A 21,975-nucleotide genomic window follows, 5' to 3' on the forward strand; every position below is an offset into this window, starting at 1 on the left:
AATGTGTTATTTTTTTTTTAATTTGAAGATCAAGACAGAATTCAACTGAAAACAACCCATCTTATTAGTGACCAAAATTTATCTTTATAAACTCTTCATAAACTCAAGGGGACTTGCTTATGATATAGGCAATATAACTCCCTGTAATACAGTGTTTTAAGAACACAGACTTAGGAATCAGGAATTCTACTTAACTTTGAGTGAATAATTGAAATAGTCTAAGTCTTAACTTACTAGTACATGAAATGTAAATTATAGTACCTACTTTATTGGTTTTATATAACATTTATAAGACTTACATAGCATAACATTTGCCACAAGTGATCATTTCTTAAAAGTTGCCTATAGTTAAGTATTATTGTCCTTCTGACTTATACCAAATATGAAGTTTTCTTCTAGTTTTGTTTTCTAGAATAGTATTTCCCAAACCAAATGACACTACAAATGAATCCCATTAGTGAGAGAAAAAACTAACCTTAACTAGTTTTGATGAACCTGTTCCTTGAAATCTTGGAGACTGATGGCCAGATGACCTTGTGATTGTCTTCTTTGTCATAGTTTGAGAGTGAAGGTACAGATAACTTTTAAAAGCATGGCCATTAATAGCCATGCGTTAGTATTTTCTATACTGAACTAATTAATGCCTCAGAGGTTAGAATTTTGTTCTTTCATGAATTTCAAGCATCTGGTTTCCATCTCAAACATCTAGTTTCTAACTCAAATGAAAAAAATGGAGTATTCCAATAAAGATTTCTGTCCTCCCTGTGTTAATCCATTGAATGAATTCTGTTCACTGACCTACATTCTGATGCATGAAATTTTTCCTTTCTGAATGGTTTTCCTGACCAGGGAAGCAGTGGCCAGTGCCCCCAGATTAGACCCATACATGTGGGCAACTTATTCTGGGGAAGAAGGAAGCAAAAGGTCACTGGTGTCAATGTTTCAAATTGTTCTACTACCCTCAGTCATGAAAAAGTCTTGCCCCAAGCGTGCACCTCACTTGTAGATAGTTGACCTAGGCCTTTTAATTAGAAATTGATTTAATGTTCCTCAGTGGTCTTGTGATTATATGCCTCATTGTATATTGCCTGTTCACACAGTCTTTTATTCCTATCAACCCCATATGTTGTTCTGGTTAGCTATTGCTGCATAACAAACTACCCCAAGACTTAGTGGCTTAAAACAGCAATCATTTAAACCTAATTTTTCATGATTTTGTTAGTGAAGATTTTAGGTAGGATTTGGTGATTCTTGAATAGTCTCACTTGGTGGTAGAATTCAGGTACTTGCTAGTCTTGTTTATAGCACCTCACATATTCCTGGTGCTTTGATTGTATGAATGAATGATTGCAAAGCCCCATCCATGTGTTCTCAACAGCAGGGTAAACGGAAGTTTTACAGAGCTGGTGCCTTTCCCAGAATAAATGTGCTAAGACAAGAAGATTGAAAATGGTGGGGTCTTCTGACCTGTCTTCTGAAGTTGTGAAGGATCACTCCCATCTCACTCTATTGGTAAGAAATGAATCATAGACCCAGTCCAGATACAAGGAGAAGGCAGGTGAATATAAAAAGATCAATGCCTATACTTATGGAGATCAATTACTCTTGCCTATCCATATTGGTATCCTTGTTGTTCCTGGAACATTCCAAATGGGGTCCCATATCTGGGTATTTGTATTAATCCCTCTGCTTGGGAATGCTCTTCATCCAGATAAACACATGACTTTTTCCTTCACTTCATTTAGTTCTTTATGCTGAGACATCACCTTCATAGAGCCTATTTTCTTGACCACTGTAAAGAAAGAAATGGTAGCTTTGCACATACCATACCGTACTTCCTTCCTCCTGTCATCTTATTAATATTTGTTACCATATGACAAAATGTAGATATAATTGCTTGTTTATTATCTAGCTCTTTCCACTAGAATGGATGGCATGAGGGGGCAGGGCTTAGCTGTAGTATTTACAGTTAAAGTTAAGCATGACTCAGTGCAGACTTTAAATAAGTCCTTTTTTGATTCAGTAACATAAATTCTGGTTAAAAAAAGAACCTCATTGATTGTCAGTTCCCTACTTCTATGAATTTTTTGCTTATTTAGACCATTTTACTGAAGATTATATTACATTGGTGATTTGAGCCCTTCCCTAAAGGTTAAATATATCCTGACCTTTAGTTACCTACAGTAAATTAAAAAAAAGAGGTAGCACAAACCCTATTCTGTGGTCCTACAGAACAATTTAAGGCTTCCATTGAAATTCATTAAGAGGAAATATGTGGAAGAAGGATCTTGAGTTATTATCTTTATCCATATTTTAAATTCATGCATTATGCTCACTCCCAATTTATTTTGTTAGGCAATGAAGCAGCAAATGTTGGTTTACTTTAATTAAAAAGCTACTTGAATTAAACCAACACCATTTAAAGTTAAATTACATTAAATGCACCATCATACATCATGTAGTAATGACACTATACAAATAAATGAAGAACTGGACAGAATTAAAAATATAATTTTGTATTGATAGTCTCAAATTGATCAACAGACGCAGAAAGCACCACTTGCTTGTCATCCAGAGAATGTGGATAATGCCTTCATTTGCCTTGCTACTTGCAGAGCCAAATTCATTTCATTCTTTTCCACCTTTAACTTTCAAGTTACATAGGATTTTGAACTGTTTAAACACTGTGAACATACAAAAAGGAGAAAAAGTAGTAATTGATGCTGGGTTTTTCCCCCAGTAAATCCAAAGCAATGTAAATCAAATTTTAATTCTGACTTACGAAGGAAATACTGATATTAATTTCATGCAGGGTTGAACAAATCAAGGCTGCAGGATTAATTCCGCCCACCATCTACTTTTATTCAGGCTAGAAGGTTAAAATGGTTTTGATACTTTTTAATGGTCAAAAAAATAAAATGAAGACAACTTGATGACATGATAAAATTAAGATTTCAGTGTCCATAAATAAAGTTTCAATGGACATAGCGACCACTGTTGGTTTACATATTGCCTCTGGCTGCTTGAACATGAAGACGCAGCTGAATAGTTTCAGCAGAGATCATATGGTCCCCAAAGTATAAAATATAAACTGTTTGGATCTTTTCAGAAACAGTTTACTGACCTTGATTCAGTACATTGATTTCCCAAATTTTATCAGTAGATGTTGCACATCAGAATTAACTGAATTAAAAAAAAAAATTAGTGCAGACTCTCCATCTGCCCCTAGGACTTTCTTTTTCATTGTCTCTATGGCAGTTTCAGGACTCCTGTCTCCAGCTTAGTGGGCTCCCTTGGGGAATACATAGCTTCAGTAGGTCTGGAACCCACTGACACACTGCACGTGCTGCATTTTATCTTCTACTAGGTCAACTGTGGTGTTACTTCCTTGTCCCATCAAATCTCGTTCATTCTGTACATAACTCTAAATCTCTAGAAGTCATTTTCTTGCCTTAGCTAATGACAGTGCACATTTTTCTCAGGATTTATTCTGTTTGCATACTTTGAGTATTTTCAGTTATACATTTATGCTAATATGGTAATTTAAATAGGCTAATACAATTTAAAGAGACAACATCCATGAAGCGGCATAAGATTAAAGCACTTGCCATATAGAACTGATTAAGTAGTAATATTCAGAAGCAAAACTATCATTAATTTCCCATTAATTTAAATTTGAAATGGAGGTGGTGCTCAATCTTGAATTATGCCAGGAGTAAAAAGGTGTTGGGGTCACTTATTGAATAAAATATGGAGACCTCCATTCCAGTGCACTACACAGAAGCGGATATTAATCCACATATGCCTTAGCTGTGTCTTTCTGTATTGTTGAGTCTAAGTAAGGATTTTTGACCTAAATCTCAAAATCAAAATTAGAGATGCTCCCAGATACCTGAGAAACCCTCATAGACTAAGCTCCCTTTTGATATATATCTCTTTTGGCTCTGCTTTTTATTACTGAAGATTCTTTTATCTGATGGAAATAGTTGGACTTTATAATGTCACTATTTTCTTCAAGATTTATTTATAAAAGACTGAATTTTAAAATAAACATTTTCTTAGTAGTGGACCATATGCATGATAAATATTAAATCAGTCGGTATGATTTACATAACTTTAAATAAAGGGGAGAAACTGAATATTAATTCTATTGTTGCTAACTTATCCTAAAATTGAGATAGAAGAATACTCATTTCAGTCTGTGGATTTGTTTTGTTTAGGTAAAATCTTTGTTTGATTGAAATTTTCATTGAGACGGTTATAGATTCATATGTAGCAGTAAGAAATAATAGAATGCTCCCACAAGTCCTTTAGCTAGTTTCTCCTTAGTGGAAATGTTTTGCAAAAGTACAGTACAATATCACAACTTGAATATTGATAATGATACAGTCTACCTGTCAATTGTATCTTCATGGTTGTACTTGCAATCCTTTGTGTCTGTGTGTTTAGTTCTGTGTAATTTTATCACCTATATAAAGTTGCTTCTGCTCTTTCATTATTATTTAAATTTATGTTTGCCAGGTATATTTTTATTCATTTTTAATTTTCAGTCTACTTATGTTGAATTTAAAGTGAGTTTTCTGTAAATAGCATATAGTTGGGTAATATTTTTAATTCACTCTAAGCTCTGTTTTCTTAGGATATTTTGAATCATTTATATTTCTGGTAATTTTTGATATGCTAGGATTAAATCTGCTATTTTATTTATTTACTTTCTTGTTTCCCCTGGTTCCCATTCCCACCCCCAACTTTCTCTTTTCTTGCCTTCCTGTGCATTACTTGAACATGTTTAGAATTTATTTTGATTGATTTATGCATTCCTGAGTGTATCTCTCTATAGTTCAGAGTGGCTGCTCATGGTATTACACATGTGACTGGTCACAGTCTACTGGTATTGACATTTTACCATTTTGCATGAAGTAAGGAAGTCTTACTTCCATTTAGGTTTCTTTACCCAAATATAAGTTAGCCAAGTTTTAAGGATAGGTCTGTTAATAACAACATCTTTCGATTTCCCTTAATCAGGTAATGTCTTTATTTCCCCAACCCTTTGTTCCTAAACTGGGCCCTTTTGCAGTGAAAGTGTTGGGTAGTGGAAAAAACATTTTTTATGTACTTCTACTAGCATTTCTGTAATTGTAGATTTTTTCCACCCATAAAATCAGGGTGTGGGATTAGATTATCTTGAAAATTCCTTCCAATCCTAATAATCTGGACACAGTTTCAAGAGATCACTTATGGTGATGACTAAAAAGGGAACAGAATGTGCTGGAAGAGGGCAGAAGATCTGCCTAGGAGAATTTGGAAAGTCATATACCAACATCCTTCCATTAATTACAAGACTTTCTGGTGGTAAGCAATGAGCAAAGGAGAAAGTCAAGATGGAACTGGAACATCTGGAGAGCCAGTTCACATGACAGGAGAAGGCAAATGCAAAACAAGATGCAAGAAACAAGAGAATAACTATGAGTTTCATGCTCATGCTGTATTCCAGCACTGTCTAGTAAAAATCTAATGTGAGACAAATGTGAGTCATGTACATAAAGAGAACAGGTGAAATCAATGATAATGATATGTTCCATAACTGAATATACCGCAAATATTAGAATTTAAACATGTAATCTATATATATAAATGAATGAGAGAATTACCATTCCTTTATTACTTTTCATCATTGGATTCTTGTATGTTTTTTACTTACCTCACATCAATTCAATTAATGACATTTCAAGTGCTCAGTTGCCAATGTGGCTGGTTACTGTGTAAGCTGATGTTATTTACTCTTGGTGTCTTCTGTTTGTGTAAACTTTACTTCTTTCAATGAGCACTAAAATGACTTACTATTCCTCATCTTCTAGGTTTCCTACTCCCTGTCTTCTTCCCTGATTTTTTTCAACTTTATGCTTCCTTTTAACTTCCAAGTTAAGGTTTTGTAAGGACAGTAATTATACCCATTAATCATTTGTTAGCTTACCAAAATCAGAATATAGACGAAAGCACAGAGGAAAAAAGACTATATGTTCAAAATACTATTTTATGTGTTTATATAGTGTTTTATGATTTATCATGTCTTTTTTTCCTCCTGTAATGTCTTATTTCATTATCACAATGAAGCTACGAGGTTTTCCAACTAGTGTTTCCATTTGCTTATAGCACACCTGAGATGTTGACATTTCCAAAGCTAAAATGATATTTCTTCGTTATTGTACTTGTATTTCGTTTTGTTTTCTGGCGCTTAAAGAGGGTTGTATCACTTTCTTATATCACTCTGCTTCGGAGGCAACCTGGATACCTGTGATCTTACCTTCCCCCACCCTCTCATCTAGTTCCCAATTAATCAATTCCTGCTAAGTTTGCCTTTTAAATATATCTTAATTCTCTATATTTTTCCTTTTTTAATCTCATCTTGATGTTTGAGCCCACGTCCTAGTTGTCTGAACCCAGTAATTCAATTATAATATTCTTGTCCCACACTCTTCTCCTATTCTATCCTTGATAACCCCCTTCCCCATTAAATATTAATAACTATCCATTTCTGTGACCAATGCTTCTCTAAGTTTAATGTGAATTCAGATAATCTGTGCATTTTTTAAATATGCATATTCTAGCTCAATAGATCTGGGATAGCAGTTACTGAATTTTGAAAAGTGAAATTATAGTGCTTGCCTACCTTGAGTAGCAGCAGCCTCAAGCATACAGTATTCCCTAGAATGGCATTCATTAAACTGTTTTCTGGCTTCAGTTTAGCTCCCAACCTTAAAAAATATTTTCCTTCATCTCCAGTCAGCCCAAGCTGATTATCTACTTTCTGAAATCTCCAATCTAAGCCATTCTTTTTTTGGAAAAAGTGAAAAAAAGAATCATTTGAGTTGAAACTCCCAAATTTAAAATTTCAGAACTTGGCTAACCTCATCACTAAAAGGCAACTGGAACAGGACAGTTAACAGATTTCAGCTTTAGTATACATTCTGCCCTCTTGTGGCTTTTGTTTTCTCACTAGAAAACAAAATATCCAAAGGATATTTTTGGTAAAGTTCATGCATTCTGCTTATTGTCTGTCCAATTCAGCATATAGTGGGGTCAGTTGGGTGCTGAGGAAAGAACTACTTTACTGAAGACAAAAAACTTCCCTTATTGAAATGGCATGATGACCTCGTTCCTTTGAGGACTGTTCCTGACAACACTGTGAAGTTGGTGAGCTTTCTCTGGACAGCACTCTCGTCTCTCCTCTCAAGACCACTCTCCTCCCGGTTGAGGCAGGCAACATTGTCATGTTGTCTGACATCTCCAAAGGTTTTGTCAGTGCACGCATCATCATACTTTCTGGTTCCAATTAAGGAACCTGAGTCAAGTCCCATATCCAGTTCTCCCGTCTTTCCTAGCTACATACCACATTCCCTGTACCTTTGTTCATGTGTTCACTAGTTTAGTCTAGAAATATTTACTGAGCCACTGCTACTGCCCAACTCTGTACTTGGTTTGAGGGATAGCGTAATAAAGAAGATAGACATAACTAAAATACTTAGCGTGGCTTACAAGCTATGAGCAAGAGAGATACATAAGTAAGCAAGTAGGGTAGAGTGTTTAAAAATCAAAAAAGAAATATAGGGTGCCTTGGGAACCTGTGGCTTACCCTAAGCTGAAGTCCTGATCATTTAAATTACTCCAAGATGTCAGTAACTGGTGTTACTGTGTCACAGCTCCCACTGGATTTGTCATTTTAAAAGCCACTCTTCTATTAATATTTTGTTATTGTTATATTAGTTAATATTATTGTTAGCTTTATTATCGAGGCCAAATATTACAACTATATTTTATTTATTTATTTATTTTTTTTAAAATAATAAATTTTATTTTTATATTCCCCATACAATTGCAACCCCCCCATTCTGACCCCAATCCCTCCCCTCCCACCCCCAAAAAGTGTCTCTGGTTCATAGTTGTTTGTTGATTTTGATTTTCACTTTCTTATAGTTATTCATTTCCTGGTCCCTTATTTAAGTTTTCTAGATTCCTGCTATGAGTGAGACCATCCGGTATTTTTCTTTTTCTTTTTGGCTTATTTCGCTGAGCATGATCCCTTCCAGTGCCATCCATGTTGCTGCAAATTGCATGTGTTTATCTTTTTTGAATGCTGAGTAATATTCCATGGTATATATGTACCACATCTTCTTGATCCAGTCATCTATTTTTGGGTATTTGGGCTGTTTCCAAAGCTTAGCTATTGTAAATAGTGCTGCTATAAACATAGGGGTGCAGGTGTTCTTTGGAATTGATGTTTCTGTGTCCTTTGGGTAAATACCTAGGAGTGGAATTTCTGGATCATATGGAAGCTCTATGTTTAGTAGGTCCAGAAATCTCCACACAGCTCTCCATAGTGGTTGGACCAGTTTGCACTCCCACCAACAGTGCAGAAGAGTTCCTTTTTCTCCACACCCTCGCCAACATTTGTTGTTGCTAGTTTTTTTAATATGTGCCATTCTCACTGGTGTAAGATGGTATCTCATGGTAGTTTTGATTTGCATTTCCCTGATTGCAAGTGATGTTGAACATTTTTTCATATGCCTGTACAAATACATTTTAACTGTATTCCTTCACCTTGTGCATTAATCAGGTCACAGTAATTCACATTGTGAATTAATCATTTGGTGGTAAAAAACAGAACCCAACCTAAACTACTGAAGTAAAGTGGAAAAAACACAACAGTTGCCGAAGGCAGGGTTGAACAACTAACACAAGGTAAAGATAGAGGGTACAGGTGGGTTCACAGGCAAAAAGAACTTGGTACTTGAATGTCTTCCTCCATGTTTTTCATGTCATGTTTTTCCACCAAAGTTTCTCTGTACTATTCATATCTCCTAGCTTTTGCCACTACCAGAGGCAAATTTTCCCAGTTCTAGTCTGAAAAATTCAGGGCAGAACTCATTAATGATAATTCTGGACCATGTATGTGTGGCCTAGGGAAAGCAGGTAGTTCCACTATGGCCATGTGGTAGGGTGAGGGGAGAAGGGTACACCTCCCAGGAAAAGGTGGAGGTGCTGGGAAGATACTGTAAATGTCTAGGCACTATACTTGGAAAACAAATCACTAGTCTTCAATGTTCCAGACATATTAATATTTGGGACTCTGGAAAAAAAAATCAGAATTCTTGCAAATTTCCAAAATTACAAGTTATTCTTAATGTATATATCCAATGTTATTTTATACACTTAGGATCTTTATTATAGATGTCTTGAAATATGTGATTGATAAATAAGAAATAATAATTTATTGCAATTGCAATTTATTTATTAAGGACCGTTAGCCTACACCACATATTTAAATGTTAGAAAATGCTAGTGAGTATCAATAGGTGCTGTTCACATAATGTAACATTTAGCTTTCCTAGGAAGGTTACCCACACTACAGTAAATTATATGTGTAAATTGCCAATTTAAGGTTTTATTTTGTTTTCTGAATTTGTTGTTTATTAGAGCAACTTCCATGGGATTTGTGGGACGTATACTGTGTGGATAGGCTGAGAACTCACAATATGGCAACAACTACAAGCCAGAGTGACTGATCACACTGATTTTTCCTCTTAGGTGTTCCTGGAAAAGTTGACCTTGACCTTTGACTTCAAGTGTCAACTTTCTCTTCTTTTGCTTTTTCCACTTTCATTTGTGGATTCCTTAGACCGATAAGGTTTCTATGTCGATGACTGAGGTTTAATTCTTGCAGAATTAAAATTTTTCCATTGATTGCAATGATTTCTCAACTGATTTGTTAAGAAAGTGGTTGTAAAACCATTTCTCATGAAGTTCTGTTTTCTATCTGAAAACACCTCTATTTATACATAATCTCTACAGAGAAATGTGTTTTAAGTTTCAAATGACAGATTGGCCATTGTGAAAACTTTTGAAAATGCCCTTTATGGGCAAAGGGGGCTTTATCATATGGCCCATGTGGTTGTTATTCTTTTTCTAGAACAGAGATTGAGTTATTATTACCAAGCTTATTGCTAACAAGCACAAAGTTCTCCTTCTCAAGAGAATTTTATACATAATTCAGCAAAGTCAGAGAGCTTACTATGTGAGTTTGCTAGATAAGCTTTGCCAGATAATAAGCTTGCTTACAGCTTTAACCTAGTATTTGAGAATACTAATACTAATATTTTACCTCAATTTTCCAAATGAATTGAAGTGTGACTCAGTACCAGTATACCTCATCCATGCACCAGGGGAATGATAAAGACAGTCAAACCCTCCCCTTCCTTTGAGGCATTCACTCCCTTGCATGGCTGTGGGCAGAGGACAGATCCTTTGGGGCTGACCATTAGTCCTGGGCATCCAAAAATGCTGGGGCATTTGAAAGAATAAATAATCTCCTTACTGGAGGTGTGAAAGACTTTTTGGGGGCAATGTTTGGATGTGGGGAGATTTTCTTAAGAACTACAAATGAAAGAGAAAGTGATAAGTCACTGACAACGCAAGATTTGTTCTAATAGTTCATTGTGTGTTGTCCAAACACATGTGCTGAGTAATTCCTAAGGGATTAAATACTGTCAGATGGGAAGGCAGATGCCTTCAGGGATGAAGTCAGGTGCCTGGCACACAGATATTTGGGGACATTTGCTGTGCTGAATTAAGGTCAGGGCCTGGCTTGGAAGCCCCTTACAATATAATTTGACCAATGAACTAAAGCAAGCTTGGAAAATAAAATCAGAGCTAAAAACAATTCACAAACAAGGACTTATTAACCTAGGGTAAATTTACCAGAACAAACCTCATTTCATGATAACTTTACCACTTTCAATCCTTAATTACCTAATTTTAAAGAACAGAACATTGGAAAATAAACTGATACCACTATTTATTTAGAATCTAACATTTTATCTACTTTCTCCAATTGTATCAAATAGTATATGGTGAAAAATATGTTCAGAATGATTACTTTTACTGGAATGACCCCAATAATGAATAAAATGTGTCTGCTCTTTAGATTTTTATAAAGGTGAGCAGATTTTTAAAAAAATCAAAAAGTGTTGAAACCAAAAGAAAATTTTATAATTAAAAAATTTATTTATTTATTTTTTTTTTTATTTTTTTATTTATTTATTTATTTATTTATTTATTTTTTTTTTGAAATATTAAATTTTATTTTTATATTCCCCCATACAATTGCAAACGCCCCATTCTGACCCCAATCCTTTCCCCCCCCCCCCCCAAAAAGTGTCTCTGGTTCATAGTTTTTTGTTGATTTTGATTTTCACTTTCTTATATTCATTTTCCTGGTCCCTTATTTAAGTTTTCTAGATTCCTGCTATGAGTGAGACCATCCGGTATTTTTCTTTTTCTTTTTGGCTTATTTCGCTGAGCATGATCCCTTCCAGTGCCATCCATGTTGCTGCAAATTGCATGTGTTTATCTTTTTTGAATGCTGAGTAATATTCCATGGTATATATGTACCACATCTTCTTGATCCAGTCATCTATTTTTGGGCATTTGGGTTGTTTCCAAAGCTTAGCTATTGTAAACTGTGCTGCTATAAACATAGGAGTGCAGGTGCTCTTTGGAATTGATGTTTCTGTGTCCTTTGGGTAAATACCTAGGAGTGGAATTGCTGGATCATATGGAAGCTCTATGTTTAGTAGGTCCAGAAATCTCCACACAGCTCTCCATAGTGGTTGGACCAGTTTGCACTCCCACCAACAGTGCACAAGAGTTCCTTTTTCTCCACATCCTCGCCAACATTTGTTGTTGCTAGTTTTTTTAATATGTGCCATTCTCACTGGTGTGAGATGGTATCTCATGGTAGTTTTGATTTGCATTTCCCTGATGACAAGTGATGTTGAACATTTTTTCATATGTCTGTTGGCCATTTGCATTTCCTCTTCAGAGAAGTTTCTTTTTAGCTCTTCTGCCCATTTTTTGACTGGATTATTTTCTTTGTTGTTGCTGAGTCTCATCAGCTCTTTGCAGATTTTTGTGATCAGTCCTTTATCATTAGTGTTGGGTGCAAAAATGTTCTCCCAGTTGGTGGGGTTTCTCTTTGTTTTTCTTATTGTCTCTTTTGCTGTGCAGAAGCTCTTTAATTTGATGTAGTCCCAGCTGTTTATCTTTCTCTTCACTATCACTGCTTTGGGTGATGTGTCTGTAAAGATGTCTTTGATGTGCAAATCCCGTAGTGTTTCGCCTATATTTCCTTCTATGTATTTTATGGTTTCAGGTCTTATGTCTAGTTCTTTAATCCATTTTGAGTTGATTTTTGTGTATGGTGTGAGGTAGTGGTCAAGCTTCATTCTTTTGCATGTAGCGACCCAGTTTTCCCAGCACCATTTATTGAACAAACTTTCTTTGCTCCAATGCATAGTCTTTGCTCCTTTGTCAAAGATTAGTTGACCATAAATCTGTGGGTTTATTTCTGGATTTTCTATTCGATTCCATTGGTCTGTATGTCTGTTCTTGTTCCAATACCATGCAGTTTTGATGATTATGGCTTTGTAGTAGAGTTTGAAGTCTGGGAGTGTGATGCCTCCATTTCCTTCTTTTTTTTTCAGTAGAGCTTTGGCTATTCGGGGTTTTGGTGATTCCATATGAATTTCATCAATAATTGTTCTATTTCTTTGAAGAATGCCATTGAGATTTTGATTGGAATAGCATTGAATCTGTATATTGCTTTTGGTAGGATGGCCATTTTAATAATGTTTATTCTTCCAATCCATGAGCAGGGGATGTCTTTCCATTTCTTTGTGTCTTCTTCTATTTCTTTTAACAGTGTTTTATAGTTTTCTTTGTATAGGTCCTTTACCTCTTTTGTTAGATTTATTCCCAAATATTTGATTTTTTTTGTTTCGATAATAAAAGGGATGGTTTTTTTGATTTCTTCTTCTTCAGATTTATTGTTTGTGTATAGGAAGGCTACTGACTTTTGCGTGTTGATTTTGTATCCTGCCACTTTACTGAATTGATTGATGAGTTGAATTAGTTTTTCTGTGGAGATTTTGGGGTTCTCTATGTATATTATCATATCATCTGCAAATAGTGATAGTTTGACTTCTTCTTTTCCTATTTGGATGCCTTGGATGTCTTTCTCTTGTCTTATTGCTCTGGCTAGGACTTCCAATATTATATTGAAAAGCAGTGGTGAGAGTGGACATCCTTGTCTTGTTCCAGATCTTAATGGAATTGCTTTCAGCTTTTCACCATTGAGAATGATACTGGCTGTTGGCTTGTCATAGATGGCTTTTATGATGTTGAGGTATGTTCCTTGTATCCCAAGAATTTCAAGGGCTTTTATCATGAATGGGTGTTGCACTTTGTCGAAAGCTTTCTCAGCATCTATTGATATTATCATATGGTTTTTATATTTCTTTTTGTTGATGTGTTGGATAACGTTGATTGATTTTCGGATGTTAAACCATCCTGTGCCCCTGGAATGAATCCAACTTGGTCGTGGTGAATTATCTTATGGATACATTGTTGGATTCTGATAGCTAAAATTTTATTGAGGATTTTTGCATCAGTGTTCATTAGGGAGATTGGCCTATAGTTTTCCTTTTTTGTGTTGTCCTTATTCGGTTTTGGTATTAGTGTAATATTGGCTTCATAGAACGTGTTTGGTATTGTCCCTTCCTTCTCAATTTTTTGGAAGAGTTTGTGAAGGATAGGCACTAATTGGTCTCTGAATGTTTGGTAGAATTCATTTGTAAATCCATCAGGTCCTGGCTTTTGTTTTTGGGGAGGTTTTTAATTACCATTTCAATTTCGCTGCTTGTAATTGGTCTGTTTAGGTGTTCTATTTCTTCTTTATCTAGCTTTGGGTGATTGTAGAGTTGTAGGAATTTGTCCATCTCCTCTAGATTGTTGAACTTGTTTCCATATAACTGTTCATAGTAGTTACTGATTATTCTTTTGATTTCTGCTGTGTCCGTTGTGATTTCTCCTCTTTCATTTATGATTCTGTGTATTTGTGCTTTCTCCCTTTTTTCTTTGTGAGCCTGGCTAGGGGTTTGTCTATTTTATTTATTTTTCAAAGAACCAGCTCTTGGTTTCATTGATCTTTTGGATTGTTTTTTTTAGTTTCAATTTCATTTATTTCTGCTTTGTTTTTATTATTTCTTTTCTTCTACTGGTTCTGGGTTTTTTTGTTGTTCTTTTTCTAGATCTTTGAGCTTCGAGATTAGGTTGTTTCTTTGAGTTCTTTCTTGTTTTTTGATGTGAGCTTCTATTGCTATATATTTTCCTCTTATTACTGCTTTTGCTGCATCCCATACATTTAGGATATTGGTGTCCTCCTTGTCATTCAATTCAAAGAATTTTTTAATTTCTTCTTTGATCTCCTCGTTAGTCCAGTGGTCTTCCAGTAGTGTGGCTTTTAATCTCCATGAGGTAGGATAGTTCCTTGCCTTCTTTTTATGATTTATTTCTAGTTTGATGCCTTCGTGGTCAGAAAAGATGGTTGGTATGATTTCAATCTTGGTGTATCTGTTGATGTTTGTCTTGTGCCCCAGTATGTGATCGATCCTGGAGAATGATCCGTGTGCGCTTGAGAAAAATGTGTACTCCGTTTTTTTGGGGTTTAGTGTTCTATAGATGTCTGTTAAGCCCAAATGCTCTAGGTCCTTATTTAGAGCTTTAGTTTCTTTACTTATTTTTTGTCTTGTTGATCTATCCATTGTTGATAGTGGTGTGTTGAAGTCTCCCACTACATATGTGTTTTCTCTGATGTCTGTTTTCAGAGAGGACAACAGTTGTCTGATATATTTTGGTGCTCTTTCGTTTGGTGAGTATATGTTAATGAGTGTTATTTCTTCTTGAAGTATTGTCCCCTTAATCATAATGTAGTGACCATTGGGGTCTCTTTTTATTTTTTGAGTTTGAAGTCTGTTTTATCTGATATAAGTATAGCTGTTCCTGCTTTCTTTTTTGGCCCATTTGCTTGTAGGATTGTTTTCCATCCTTTGACTTTGAGCCTATTTTTATCTTTTGTAGCTAAATGTGTTTCCTGGAGACAGCAAAAGGTTGGGTTTTGTTTCTTAATCCAGGCTGCAACTCTGTGTCTTTTTATTGAAGAGTTTAGTCCATTTACATTTAGAGTTAATATTGATATGTTAGCATCTGTATTTGCCATTATGTTTGTCTTTCCTTTGATTTTATTTATTTATTCTTTTAATAACTTTTTTTTTTTTTTTTTGGTCTTCTTTCGTTGTTATTCGTCCCTCTGAGGTTCTGGCTTTAGGATTCCTTGTAGTATTTTTTGGAGTGGGGGTTTAGTCGCAATGAAATTCCGGAGTTTCTCTTTGTCTGGGAAGGTCCATATTCTTTCTTCATGGAGGAAAGAGAGCTTTGCGGGATAGAGTATTCTTGGTTGGCATCTGTTTTCTTGGAGTCTGTTGACTATGTCCCTCCACTCTCTCCTTGCCCGTAGTGTTTCTTCAGAGAAGTCTGATGTCAGCCTGATTGGTTTTCCTTTGAATGTTATCTGTTTCTTCCCTCTTGTCAGCTTCATTATTTTTTCCTTGTCCTGGATTCTTGGGAGCTTTACTATTATGTGTCTTGCTGTGTTTTTCCTTTCGTCGTGGAAGTTTGGTGTTCTTCTTGCTTCTTGTATATCAATTTTCAGCTCCTTCTTCTCATTTGGGAAGTTCTCTTCAATTATATCCATGAATATTTTCTCTGTTCCTACTTCTCTCTCCTCTCCTTCTGGTATTCCTATAACTCTTATATTTCCTTTCCTCATGGAGTCAGATAGTTCCCGAAGTCTTTCTTCATTCTTTTTCCTTCGTACTTTCTTTCCTTTTCTGTTTTGGTTCTTTTTATTTCTGTGTCTTCAAGATTACTTATTCGTTCTTCCATTTCATCTATTCTGCTTTCATTGCTTTTCCCAGAGTTATTTAGTTCCTCCATTAATTCTTTGATCTCCTGCATTTCTCTTACTTCCCTCTTTAGGGACTCAATTTCCTTCTTCTGATCTATCACTTTTTTAATCATGGCAATTTTAAATTCTCTTTCTGGAAGGCTCAGAAGTTCTTCCAAGTTGCTGTCGTTGCAATCTGGGGAGTGGTTTTCTTTTTGTGGTGTGCTTCTTTCCTGAGGAGTTTTTAGGTTGCGTGTGGTTCTTCTACTCCCTACTGTCTGTTTTCTAATTTGTCGTATGCGTTGGGACACTGTGTTGCTCGGACTGACTGACATCTTGGGTGAACTTCTCCGCTCCCCTCTGGCTCTTCCAGGAGCCATCTCTGTCTTCTGGGGGAGCTTTCTGCTGGTTTTAGGCAGTTTTTACTGAAGAAATGTCCCTGTTCTCAAATGGCGAAGCGGGATGCAGTCCCTGCGCCTCCGGTTTCAGGCACACTCTTCTGCGCACCCGGTCTGCCCCGGACGTGGGTGCCTGCTCCCTCTGTGGGCTCAGACTGCTGGTCGGAAGGGGCCTGGCGTGGAATAACTTCCCGGCTGGCCACTGGGTCCTCCAGAAACCTTCTGCCCTTTTCAAGCAGTCTTAAGAAATGTCCTGTTTTATAGGGTGTTAGTGACTTTTTTTTTTCCTGGTCGCTAGGTGGCGCCAGAGATCTCTCCTATTGTCCTTGGGGGGCTGTTTTTCGCCTACCCCCACCCCGTGGGACAGCGAACAGAGCGGGAATGATAGGGTACACCTCAACAGCTTTGGGGTGCTGTGTCTGCCTTGTGCCCCACCGTCGTGGAGAAACCACGCCCCGAATTTTCGTGCCCCGGGTCTCAGTTCAAAGCCCTCAGTTCCAGGACGCGGGCTGTAGCCCAGTTCAGTGGCGCGGGAATGGCGCCTTTTGCACAGCTCCCGTGCCTGGGCGCCTGGTTCCTGCTCACTCAGGGAGGGACCTTCACCTCAGTGAGGACCTCCGTGCGTCTCCCCGCAAGCCTAGGTCGTCTCCCCGCAAGCCTAGGTCGCAGGCACGGGGACCTGGGCAGCTGCGATCCAGGTGTGCACTTACTTTTCAAGTGCACGCCGAGCGAGCCGCTTTCCCGCGCAGGCTTACCGGCAGCCCGGGCTGTGTGCGCGTCTCCCGGGGTCTTTGTTCTTCTCTAATGGCGCCCGGAGCCGTTCGCTCACCGCCGTGGCGGATCCTGCAGGGTTCGCCTCAGCTCCCGTTCACGGGGTGTGGTGGCTGCAATAGTTCCTTTCCGCTCACAGTCCCGCTTGCTGCGTCATTTGTTCTTGTGGGCCGTTTTGGTTTGTTGTTTCCTCCTCTCTGCGGGTCGGAGAGTGCCGCCTCTGTGGGCGGGGGAGGGGAGCAGGGTTCTGCGCTTCCCTCCCTTCTAGTCCTCTTTTATGGCCACTTTCTTCTTCGGGCAGTTCGCTGGCGTCACCCGTTTATCTTCCGTGTCCCGGTTCTCACTGGGACCTGCCGCTTTTCCTCCCTATTCACTTTTTTTAGTGGGAGATCTTACTCGCAGCTTCTCCTCGCCGCCATGTTGCTCCGCCCCCTGTTGATTAAAAAGTAGCCCGAGGCATGAAATCCTCACTCTCCCTCTAATGTCAGGCAGTGTCTGCCTAATTAAAAAATTTAAATGAAGAATAACCAAATCTCTTAACATTCTGCTAACTGAAGCTGTTTTATTTATTTATTTATTTATTTTTAAGATTTATTTATTTATTTATACAAGCATTGGGTACAATTAGAAGCACAGGAAAGTGAGAAAATTCACCAGAGCCAGAGTAGGGAACAGGACAGGCAGACTGACGAAATATACTGCTGAGGGGAGCAGCAGGCTTGGCAGGAGAGGTCTGTCACGCCGAGTGGGATCCTCACCAGCAGCCAGTGATTGAACCAGCACTGCAGAGGCTGTGGGCAGCTTCGCGGCCCAGCGCTTAACCGCTGTGCCACAGCTGTTTTATAATTAAGTGCTGAGGTAGAACTTGGAGTCATTATATCATAGCAACTTTAAAACCTGGATTTGCAGGGAGTTATGGGGATTACGAAAATCTAACTTTTTGACATAATCAACTATTCCTCCAAAATTTGGCACTCAACCAAGCCCCTAGTGTCTTGGGGAATTTCTATTTGAACTAAGCAGTTAGTGGTAAATGGTAAATGGAGTCCTTTGGGAAATTTCCACTTGGGGAATCAGTGATCTGATTTCTTCCCTCCAGAACATCCTCTGAGTTACTCTCAAGTGTGGCTTAGGTTATTTGAGCTGTCTCCTCAGACTTATCTCCCCATTCTATCTCAGTCCCAAAGCTCCCTTGACAGGTAGTTTTGGTAACACAGGTTTAAGGTTGCCACAGCAAGGGAAAGGCCCATTTGACAGTCTACATAAAACTCTGGATGTCACTAAGACAGTGTGCAGAGTAGTCAACCTTCCTCCCCTCAGTGCTTTACACAAACTTACTGGAAATTGGTAACATCACACATAGCAGTTGTGCAGCCCCACTGCATTCAGTAAGAAGCTTTTGTCAAAGGCTGGAAGACCAGAGTAATTTCTATTCTAAACCTAGATTAAAACCAGAAACCCAGAAACACTCAAGGATGATTTTTAATTTTCCAACGATTTCAACCTCAAAGTAAGCAAATAAAAAATAATAATAAAGGAAGGAAAGAAAGAAGGATGGAAGAAGTTGAATGAATTTATTTCCCAAGCTAATTATGGAGGAAATAAAATCTTAAAACATTAACTTGGCAGTCCCTCTGGGAGGAAGCAATGTCTTTCCACTAAGAAACTATCCAGAGGATATCTTTAGCTATTTTTAAGAACAGGTTATTAAAGAAAATTTTTAATTTGTTTTATTAAATGTTACTATTATCATAATTTTAAAAATAATGATACTAATGAAGGCGCTAAATTAGGCAAGCAGCAAAAGAATGTGGCTACCATTTTCTACATTGGCTGCTGTAAATGCAATATATCATATATTTTATATTATATTTGAATTATCAAGCTGGCTACTGGGTTTTTCCATTAGACAATTATGGGAGTAAATTGATGACAGCATAGTTTTAAAATAGGAAAAGATAGAGAAAAAAAGTATTTAAGTTGAATACCTATACTCAACAGAAAGAAAAAAAAATCCTTTACATGCAAACAAACTCCAGTCTTTGTACTTCAATCTTTGTCTCACCATCTCTCTTGTGTCTTCCACTGTGAAAGTTACTGTTGGTACCTCATAATTTTGCCTCTGTTACCACATTTATGGGTATCCCAGCTGCCAAACTCCTGTGACTTTTTCCTAGAGGATTTTCTCTGGCTTTGGGAGTCCATCTAATGCAGGCATGGCGAAGACCAGAAATGCCTGTGAGTGTGCCATCTGGGAGTCACTTTGATTCAGTGATTGAGAAAAGCTGGTGGGAAAACAGCCTAGCCATCTCTCTCTTCGATGAGGACAATGCTAAAGCTGTTTCTACACAGTCAGTTCCCTGGTGGATATGGTTCTTAGTGCTCTTCAGTGATAATCTGACCTCATCTGCTAAATCATCTCATCCTGCATCCTTGTCTTGGGACATGTTTTTGGGGAACCCAAACTAAGATATTCATCAAAATTCCATTGTATCACCTTTCTTCCAGTAGCTCCAACCTCCAGCCACCTAGGGAACAAGAGGTCTCAAAAAACTTCATCCTAAAATGGGAATGGAACTCTTACCTGATTTCTCTTTCCTGAATTGTACTCACTACTATTGTACCTTTAATGCCATCTCACCGCCACTACTCTCTCACCCTTTTATATCCTAACCTCCAACCTGTCAGCCACCACTCCTGGAAATGACAACTGTTGCTCATTTTTATTCTAAAAAATGAAGCTGCATTGATAAAATAGCAGATGGAAAAGATAGCGACATGTCAACTTCCTGTCTACAACCTTTCTCAATTCACTAAGACCAGAATTTCTGAAGAACATCCGGAAATCCAGACATTTCCTTTGATTGTTGAAGCTCTGATAAAAGTAAGCAGAGCATATCGCTGATTCTACACCCACCACCTACTCTTTCCCCCACTCCAAGATAATAAATTGTTTAAAATACTGTGCTTTAACTCTTATGATATATTGCTTCTGTTATTGCTTTCTATTTATACTTCTAGTCCAACAGTTCCTGAATCTGTTGATGCATAAAACTTTAACCAACTGTTACAATTTTGAACAAAACTGACAGCTCTCTCTGTTCTCTAATTAGGAAAGCCTTTAAGGCAAAGAACTGGGTAAAAAGAGTGAATTATTCATTTCTAAACAGGTACTTTTTAATTTAAATCAGTGAGAGTTATTTCCTCCTGAATTTGTCCTAAATGTTTAGATTCCAAGATGACCACTTAAGCTTTTTGTTTAGTGGAGACCATAGCGTTGATGTGAGCTGCAATTACTTTCTCCTCAGTCATTTAAATCCCCCATACATGTCATTTAGGACAGACGAGTGACTTTGAAGAGTTTTTCAAAGTCCGGTCCTGGATCACCTTCATCAGCATCATGTGGGGTGATAGCAAATTCATCAGGCCACCCTTGAATAAGTCTATGCAATTTTGGGAAGAGACCCAGAAGTTATTAGGTACAGATAAGTTTGAGATTATCCAGTCAGAATTGCAAAGTTGAGCAGAGGGCTTAAACCTAAGTATTCTTTGAAGCTGAAACCTAAGTCTTTTTTGTCTTTCCCAGGATTGAATTATGGTGTTTACCACACTAGTTGGCTTTTGCTACCTAAACTAATATGCTTTTAGTACTAATACTTACTCCTAGAACTGAAAAAGACAAGCCCATACCTTCTTGAAAGTGAGAAAAAGAAAACAATGAAAAATGATTCCAATGAGGAAAATGCACCCACATTTTCTAATGACAAAAAATTGACCCCTGTAAGCTGAACACTTTAGGGGGTAGGAGCAGAACTCATATTTTCAAAATTCTTACAGATTATTTCTATGGGAGCAATCTTTAGGGAAGAGGATCTAGTTTCCTGACTTAGACTAAGGAGAAAAGGAGTTGCATTTACATTTGTATTGGGGAAAGAATGCTCTTGCTTTCATTTCTTTTCTTCCTCCATAAATCAGTGTTTTTGGTGATATCTGTAGTTCAAATCTCCTGTGGTCTTATGTGAATGCTCCCGGTTTTTTCATCTGTCAAGTTGCTATTAAGTAAATTTGGTCTCTTTAGAAATAATCACTATTTCCTGAGTTTAGAAGGAGTTTGGCCCTGAGTTTGGAAGTATTGCCTAAGAAGATGACAGAAGTTTGGAACAGAATCTTATTTGGCATTGTCATGACAGAGTTCATTATGGGCATATAGATTGTAGCTTGGCTCAAGGAGGAGGGGGATCCTACTTTGGAAAGCCATAGTGAATGTGCTTGTGAGAAAACATGCATGACTTTGGTGAGTAAGCAAATGGTAGAAAATGAGCTGTGGGATAAGTTGATCTGTGTAAGAACGGAGCTTATGTAATGCCATTTAAAATCTCAGCTCTCAGAGTAGTGTGAAAAGCACACACTTTTTTTTTTTTAGAAATATTTTAGTTTTTTTTAATTTATATATTTTTTACAACATTGTTTATTTTTATTTATTTATTTTAATTTAAATTTTATTTTTATATTCCCCATACAATTACAACCCTCTTATTTTTACCCCAAGCCCTCCTTTCCCCGCCCCCCCCCCATAGAGAGTCTCTTGTTCATAGTTATTTGTCAGCACACACTTTTTAATGAAGAGGTTGACATTTGCTACTTATGGGAGATGGTGGCAGGTGGAATTTTCCCATAAAATGTTTATATTGTTCTTTGCTATGGCAGCATGCCCCTAAATCCATTTGTACAGAATGATAACTATTTATGGTTCCATATTAACAATGAAACTAAAGTCTGGGTGTCAGCCCTGATTCCTTAAGAGAGATGTTTACTATAGGAGCTTATTAATAGAGATGAAGGAGTATGGGCTCCTGCACTCTAAATGGTTTTATAAGCTCAATGTCCTTCCACCCTGATAAGTTTTATACTCCCTCTGCTACAGATTTCTATCTCTTTTCACCTAAACAAGAATTTTTCAAGACAGAG

At 37.3% G+C, this 21,975-nt stretch overlaps 1 protein-coding gene across 5 annotated transcripts in view; it reads left to right on the forward strand.

Annotated features, from left to right (window-relative positions):
• RARB (retinoic acid receptor beta) overlaps positions 1-21,975 on the forward strand; it is an 885,139-nt gene that overhangs the window by 36,753 nt on the left and 826,411 nt on the right. For 4 of the 5 annotated variants that reach the window (XM_054692829.1, XM_054692832.1, XM_054692827.1 and 1 more), the window contains one exon: positions 1,379-1,512. The exons of the other annotated variant lie outside the window; for it this stretch is intronic. The gene's annotated coding sequence lies outside the window, so the exon portion shown is untranslated. The remainder of the gene's footprint in view (positions 1-1,378; positions 1,513-21,975) is intronic. 5 annotated transcript variants of the gene reach the window in all.

This window comes from Talpa occidentalis, unplaced genomic scaffold, assembly GCF_014898055.3.
Source record: "Talpa occidentalis isolate TD23 unplaced genomic scaffold, MPIMG_talOcc4v2.1 talOcc4.10, whole genome shotgun sequence".
Lineage (NCBI taxonomy): Eukaryota > Metazoa > Chordata > Mammalia > Eulipotyphla > Talpidae > Talpa > Talpa occidentalis.